The sequence below is a fragment of the Contarinia nasturtii genome, unplaced genomic scaffold, assembly GCF_009176525.2.
Source record: "Contarinia nasturtii isolate CC-2019 unplaced genomic scaffold, AAFC_CNas_1.1 Cnas_scaffold_695, whole genome shotgun sequence".
NCBI classification, from domain to species: domain Eukaryota; kingdom Metazoa; phylum Arthropoda; class Insecta; order Diptera; family Cecidomyiidae; genus Contarinia; species Contarinia nasturtii.
Window position 1 is genome coordinate 2627838 of NW_022198046.1, and position 8354 is coordinate 2636191.

Here is an 8354-nt window from a genome sequence, read left to right on the forward strand (position 1 = left end):
GATACCTATCTCCACGTTCAATATTTTATCACCAACTGAAAGAGAGAATTGAATTTAAATTTTTTTTCTCGCAATTTGTTGGATAACATCCGTAAAATAAGGCGCGAAAAAAGTGAGCATTGGCCACAACCTCATCTTTCAATCAAATTCATGCCATCGAAACAAGTTTCATATATATATTATTATGATTATCAATTTATTCATGTCATTCTGTTTGTTTTATGCCTAAACTATTTCCAATAACCGAACTTATATGGGGAGAGAGAGGAAGATGGAAGAAATAAATGACCGGATAACGCACATCATGATTATTTATATCAAAGTTGTACACGTGTTTCTGAGTTCATTCGCCGGTTTGTCGTCATTTTATAACATTTTTTGTTCAAAATCGATCTCGTTTTTGTATAATTTTTTTGAAGCGAAAAAACTAAGTTGATTTTTCAAAACAAATCATTTTTGTCTGCCAAAAAGCGCGGTGATATAACATTTTCTTTAATTTAACAATTTGCATAGCGAAATTTCATTCATAATAATGTAATCAAAAACGATGCATTTGCATTTTGCATGAAATATAAAAAAACGAGATCTTTTTTTCCTTATCGATTGTCGTTTATAAGATGTAAATAGCCTACACACTTTCATTATATCATTAAATGTATTCCAAAAAAATGGTCAAAACTTTCTTCGGTGGAACAAATCGCGATATGCAAATTCACCAAAGATTTTTGTTTTAAAATTGGCTTTTATGCTTGATTTCTCGATTAAAATATCATTTTATTTACTCTTTTTCGAAGACATGTTTTTATGTGCAAAAATTATACTGATTTTTTTTTAACTTTTACTTTTTGGATGGATCGTGCAAAAAAAGAAATGTGACTTTGAACATTTTGACCCGTTTTGACCTATCAATTGACTTGTATGATATTAATATGAAGTGGAAAATGAAAAAAAAAAATGAAAATGAAAATGTTCTATTTTTATTCTCGAAAAGATAATTGAATTTTAAGAAAAAAATGGCAAGAGATTTATGTAAGAATGAGCTGGAATGTTCTAAACCATCTAATAATAAATCTAAATCTGTTGATGACGAACCAAAAACCAGTCTATCGACGATGATTTATAAATAAAACTCGATATCACCATAGAAATTGATAATCCCATTGTCATTGTATTTGTTCAAGTGTTCTCTGTTTGTTTCGGCTCCAACATCGATTGCGCTCAAGTAGCCATAAAATATATCTATCATCGTTTATCTTCAGGTTAAATAGTCATTGCCAATGAATTGTTGGTATGGTTGCTTATTAAAATATGGCAATCGCTTAAAATCTGATAGATTTTAAAAGTGGTCATTTCTCTCTCGTCGTGCTTTGGCAATGGCGCGTGAGCTCAACCGAAAAATCGTGCAAAATAAACATGATATTTCTAAAACAGCCAAGTGCCGAATAAAAGTACTGTACAATTAATTTATTTATATTCGCGCTGAATACATATACAATTGAATGTAGCGGTGGCAGCGAGTGTATTTTGTATATAAAATGTAATATATCAAGTGTCTGTTGTTGTGATGCTGACTGACTACATGAGCGAAAACGATGGATGTTGGCATCACGTTCGCTCATTCGCATCAAAATGAAAAATAAATTTGTTTGGCCATTTATTCTGAAAACGTTTGGTGATGGCGTGTGCGTGTGTCATTTTAACGAGATCGCGAAATGAACAATCCCCATTGCAGTGTATGTGTTACAAACAAAGCGACATTTGCCTTCATTTCATTTAAAGGGACAGCAAGAGAGAGAGAGAGAGAAATGACACGAAAAGAGCAAAATTGATGGTTGCCTACGAATATTTCAACTGAAGCAAATTAATTAAGTCATATTCTTGTGCAATTATTCCTTTTGTCCCGCTTATTATTATTATGATTTTCATTGTTGCTGTTGTTTTGTTGGTTTTCTTTCTGTCACTGTTGCTTTCTTCCTTCACATCGCCCAAGATTCTAAATATAGATTAATCACATAAAGAACAAACAGTTTTGCCATGGATTTTGAAAGAAAATGCGCAAACAAATGGCACACGGAACACCGCACATTATAAAATATATTTGCCATTGTAAAATTATTGCAAAAGCCGGCGCAGCTCTCTCTTTATCTCTCCTAAATTAATGTTCGTGTTATTGAGAAATTTATTTCGTTAATTAACAACTGGTGAATTGCGTCAACAATGTCAGTTCGTTTATGCTGTATTTCTTCTTTGTCGTCGTCTCTCTCTCTCTTCTGCCACTATATCTTTTTGTGTATTGTGACCGCAAATAATAATTTCGTTCGAAACCAAGAACCCATTGAAATCTTTGTCTCGCATGACAAAATAAGAATTGTATCATTCTATCCAATGCCGGAAGGACATATTTCAAATGCCACATTTGAGTTGGAAATGTCAGTTTGGCTTTGCACTCTTTCTCCATCTCGTGAATTGTTTATTATTATTTTTTCAACCATTGAACTCTGGAATGTGTGTAGCGCGTTTTTCTCTAATGAATCAATTCGGCAACATGATGTAATTCAATGGCCATAAGTCACTAATTCAATCCGTGCGCTGAAACATTTTCCCTGTATGAATGAAACCGACAACAAAGAGCAACGACGATGACGACAGTGACAACAATGTGCATCAGCTGAATGTGTCACCGAAAAATGCGATGTATGCAAAAATGGCAAATGTCGCAGCGACCATAAAATATCAACCAAAATACCAACTGCCACACATTTTCATGTGTCAGCTAATTTAAATTTATTCGGACAGGTTTTCACTTGGTGAGAGACAAATGGGGGGAGCAGAAGAATGAGTGAAAATGCGAATGTATATCTATGTGTATGCTGACAGATGTCACTCATCAATAAGCGTGCACAATCATATTTTCCTGTGTTTTGTAACATAAACTCAACCCAAAAATCCATTTCGATGAACATGATGATGATCATTTGACGACTTTTTTGGATGTTTTCCTATGACCAAAAACCTGTCAAACATTTTAATGAATATTATTTATGACTGGTGCGGTGGTTTTTTCCACTCTCTCTTTCCCATTTCAGCTAGGATACTTCATTAATTTGAAATCACATCACGAGATTTGTGTCATTGAATGAAAATGCAGTTGAATGAAGAGAAGAGAGCAGAGAGAGCGAGAGAGAGATAGAGATGACAATGATGAGATGCACACATGTGGTTACTTCGGAAGGAAACTGAAAAAAAAATCATATTTAGATACATACTAGTACATGTGCCACAATTGGCAACGAGTAAACGGCAAGGATGAAAGAGGGAACATAAAATCACACAAACATTAACTAGATTACGAATATTTCGGTTGGATTGTGTTTGTTATAAATGAAATATGTAACAGAATGCTTACGGCTGTATGTAAACTCAACTGTTGGCATTAAATGCACTCGCTCTGCTGTTGCTCTGTGCACATGTACCCAGAAACAATCCAAGCGTAATTATGTGAATCGACATCATCATCGATTCAAGCACTCACACATACACACACACATGCAGACGCGCAACAAAATCCAAGAGAAACCCGTGCATAACATGCAGGGAGTGAAAATGCACCGCATACATAACTGACATGAATTAATAAGGGTAATGATGAAATAAATCAGAATGTTAAACATTGTATTCAAAAATGAGTAACAATTGGGCGGGTGACAGTTTTTATTATCTTTCTGTTTCTCCTGCTTTTTTAATTCGGTTTTTTTTTTATTTCATTCACATTGCACATCGATTTAATTTACGGTTACGAAATTGTTGTAATTCTGCGAAATTCGGCTGTTGTTGTGCGCTTCGAATGTAATCAATTGAAAATGCTGGTACCGTTGAAAATTAGGGTGTTTTTCATATTTCATGTCAATACCTAGCACAATATTTATGATGTTAATGGGGCCGGCATATGATTTATGCACTCTCTTGCAGTCTGCACTTCGTACGTCAAACGAATCAAAATGTGATTCGTACACAAATATTACATTCGCCACAATTTATCGCAGACGATGAGAGAATGAAGTAGAGAAAGAAGAGCACACAAAAAAGATACACACAAAATTGAACAGAATGATGATAACAAATTAAACATTTCCACAGTTGCTGGCTGCGTGCAATAATTCTCAACCCGAAATATTTTATTAATTGGAAAAGTCTGCCAACAATGTTATGCATATTTTATATCCATATGAAATGAAATTTTCAGCAAATCAAAGGTTTTCAATTGAAAACCAATCTAAACCACAAATAGATTTAGTAATAAATTTTCAACATATTTCTCCATTAATAAACCGATAAATTGCCTTTCGGTAGAACTTATAGTTTGAATTGTGGCGGGTGTATCCATGTGGATTTGTGTGTATCGCTGTTGCTGTAAAGTGCATTGCTTTCATCTGTTAAATCTCAATAAATAATTCAGTTGAAAGAAAATGCCGAATTCAAATTGCATTTCTTTGATTGTTTTTGGAATATATAGTTAGTTTTACTCTCTTCCTCTTTCTCAATGCCATACCGCAGGCATTTTCATTTTCCATTCAAACGAATTGTATATATGTGTATATATTAAATCGGTTTGTTCATATGTGGCAACAGCACACACACACAGACAAACAATGAGATAACGAAATACAGTAAATAACCATGTTATTTTAGGATTTGCGGCATTACTATCTACGATAAATAGACACATTTCATACAGTCAATAAATTCTCGGAATGAGCAACCAGATTTATGGTTCCATTCTTGCTCCTTCTCTTTCGCTCTCACGCCGACTCACCTCATCTCGTTTCAGTTTGTTCTCCACTTTGTTGTAATTGAGCCATGCTGATAATTCATTCCGCTTTGGTCGGATAGAAAGCTTTATTAAAATATTATGCAAATGTGTAAACACGTTGAAAATGTGAGCATGTGTATGTGTGCAAGTTCAACGAGTTTCTATATATATTCACATAGAGTGAGAGCACACAAGCTACTAATCATCGATGGATTTCTAGTGAACTTTATCGGTATTATACATTAAAATATTCAGTTTATCGAGATTCAATTCAACTTTTGACGTCTGTCTCTTTACTTCGGTGTTTCTTTTCGCCCTGCTCTCTGCGCACCGATCCAATCCCAAGTCGAAACGGCAATTAATTGAAATTCATTTAAATATTCAACATTCGAGCAAAATTGTTTCGACATTTACATGTTTCGATATAATGGAATTCAGTAAAATATTTACTACACTCAAACCAATGAAAATAAATGCAATACGCTATATATCGATGTAAAATGCATCGACAAATCGAGATATACGTATATTGAGAGCGAGAGAGAAAGCGGCACGATGGGGAGAACATTTTTCGACGTATCAAAATACACAACATTTTAACAAACTGTGCAATCGTTTGGCATCGACATAAAACAATGTCACTAAAAAGAGTGGATATATGTATTGAAAAATAATACAAACCAATTTATTGACACAAAATCATAAATGGGATTTATTTGAAATGTAGCTAGTTTTTTTTTCTAAATATTATATACGTGAACCGTCTGGTTGTCGTGCACACACACACTTTATTCAATTTTAATGAATTTCCAACGAAACGAACATCATAATTGATAAACTAATATTTTCGATATTTGAAAATTAACAATAAAATGAATATCAAATCAAAACCAACATTGCGCATGACAAAATGTCAATGGAAAATCCATTTGAATTCATAATCGTAATAATAATCACTCAAATGCACACGAATACAAAGTATAAACTGTAATTTGGCTGACATGTTCATTTTGTATATATGTAAAATATTGTTTTATCATTGTCGTATCAGGGTCTATTGTTGTGTTAGAGCACACCAGCGTCGCATTTCTTTTCAATGCACATTTATCTCATTTGATTCGGTAATTTTAGACAACGGCATCCGATTCGAAAATGTTTCAATTAATACATATTATTGGGCCCCTTTTTTCACTAAGACTCATTCGTTTATGGATTGTATTGCGCGATCGCGTTTGATTTATTGCCATGACAAAACTGAAAATTTGTTATATGTTCGCTGTTCAATATTCATGTGTTCATATTAAAATTGATTTGAATGGAATTTTTCCACCGGGGGCCTTTTGTCAGCCTGCCGAGCAGCAGCCGTTGTCGTTGTCGTTGTTACCGCCGAACTTGATGACATATAATTAATAACAAAACCTGAAATTGAAGCTTCTCAGCACATCTCCATAAATTTTAAATGGTAATTTAAGTTTGGGAATGCACAATTTTATTCACTTCATAAATGAATGCATATAATATATGCATTTTATAGGCAATGGTCCACGAACGGCGAACTAAAATTAATTGGCCGCAACAATTTACAAAATATAGAATGTATCAACACGAGAGCAGGAGAGAGAAAGAGAGAGAAAACAGAGACGAATTGGAAAATAAACACATAAAGAAATGTCATCGAAGAAATTGAATACGAACAAATGTTGCTCTGTGCACCGTACGTTATACAGAACGCATATGGTGGAATCGATCAAGATTTCTTTCTTTGCAAGGGTGCAATTGTATGTTATTTGATTTGTGTGCATGTGTGAAAGTGGAACGAAATAAAAACAGCCTTCAAATGGTACAAAATGAATATCACATTTGGGACACGATACGGTGAATTCCCTTATCCTTAATTCGGCAACAGACGTGAACAAATTTGTTTCGAAATGCAAGACAATAACAAATTACATTAGCTGAGGGCACCATAAATTCATCGTCGCGTGAAAAATGATCCAACTGAAAAAAAGATCGTTTTTTAAACGAAAACGCAGAGAAACATCGGCTACCGTTGATAGGATTCGCCTGTAATTTGCTTTGAACTCTAAAGTCATTTAACTTTAAATTGATACTCCAACGCGTTCATTTTTATAAACATTGTGGATGCTCAAATCTTGAGGCGTTCTCAGCGTTAAATTTACGGTCATCATTTATATAAATAAAATGTGCGTGTGATGATGGAAATTTGCAGGTATTTTGTAGCGGTTTAAACGCGGAGCAACCAGTTTATGTTGACAGAATGCGTTGCTAGTTAAAGTGGTATTTTATTATGTTGCCGTCGACTCTAAGCTGATTATCAATAATTTACGACTGCTAATGAAGCGTTGGCACGGAATCTACATACTTTATAGATGTTTTAACTTGATCACAGTATTTAGCATTATAACACAATATTTTCCGTCTTAAAAATGTTTTTATTTTGTTGTTGGTTTTTCATGTCTATCGGGAGTTCGAGACAAAATGCAAAACAAAGCCGTGACATCGTAGTGACACTTACAACCAATTTTTTTTCTCCTCCGAGAAATATTAATAATATTAATCGTTTAAAGCTGCAAGTGATACGACTTACATAAAGAGCACGTAAATTACAAGTACATTTTGCATATGTTTTCCACAACAACAACAACGAAACGAATTGCATCTGATGATATGCACGCGAAATACAGCACTTGCACTTTCATTCCAATAAAATGATGAATTACGAGACGAGTTAAATACCAACGACATGTGTATGTTTGTATAATAAATCGATTGCATTGTGCACACGGTTAATCGTATTCGTTTTTGGTTTTTCCAATCTATTTCTTCTTTGTTCGCTCAACTCGATTTTCATTTCGAGCGATTTTCGGTTTTCGGACCGGCAAATGAGTTTTATTTTACAAAAGTGCAGAAGGGCGTGTTGGCATTCCTTGAGGAATGTGTTGAAATGTCGATTGGATGGAGAGAAAGAACGAAGATGTGAGAAATGGAATCACATATCACAGTGAAAGGAATTGACTTTTGAAGTTGAATTGACAGCAAATTTTCAGGCAATTTGTTAGAAAGAGCAATAAAATTCATGCACGAAACGGGCGAAATGCTTGTGTGATTGAACTGAAATGTATTGTTTCATTTTATCGGTTCGTTTCTTTTTCTTTTCGATTTTTGAAGTAATTCAACAACAATTTATTTAATACTGGTACTCTTTTTTCTCATTAATTCAACCCGATTCGCTTTGAATGTGCTTTTTCCTGCGATTTTTGTTTAAATTTTTATTCCTTTTTATCGAATCCATTTTCGACGAAAGAAAAAAAAAAACGATCCAAAATCGCCGCCGTTCGCATTGCAATAATGTGTATTTGGTCGTTTTGATGTTGTTTGATTTGGGCGTTTTGGTGCACGCGCTCCAATGGTATGTCAGTTGTTTTATTTGATGTTTAACAAAATAGCGAATTTTATACAAAATGCGCGAAAATATGCCAACCGTTTATATACCAAGTTTTGAACGTGAGCTCAACATTGTATG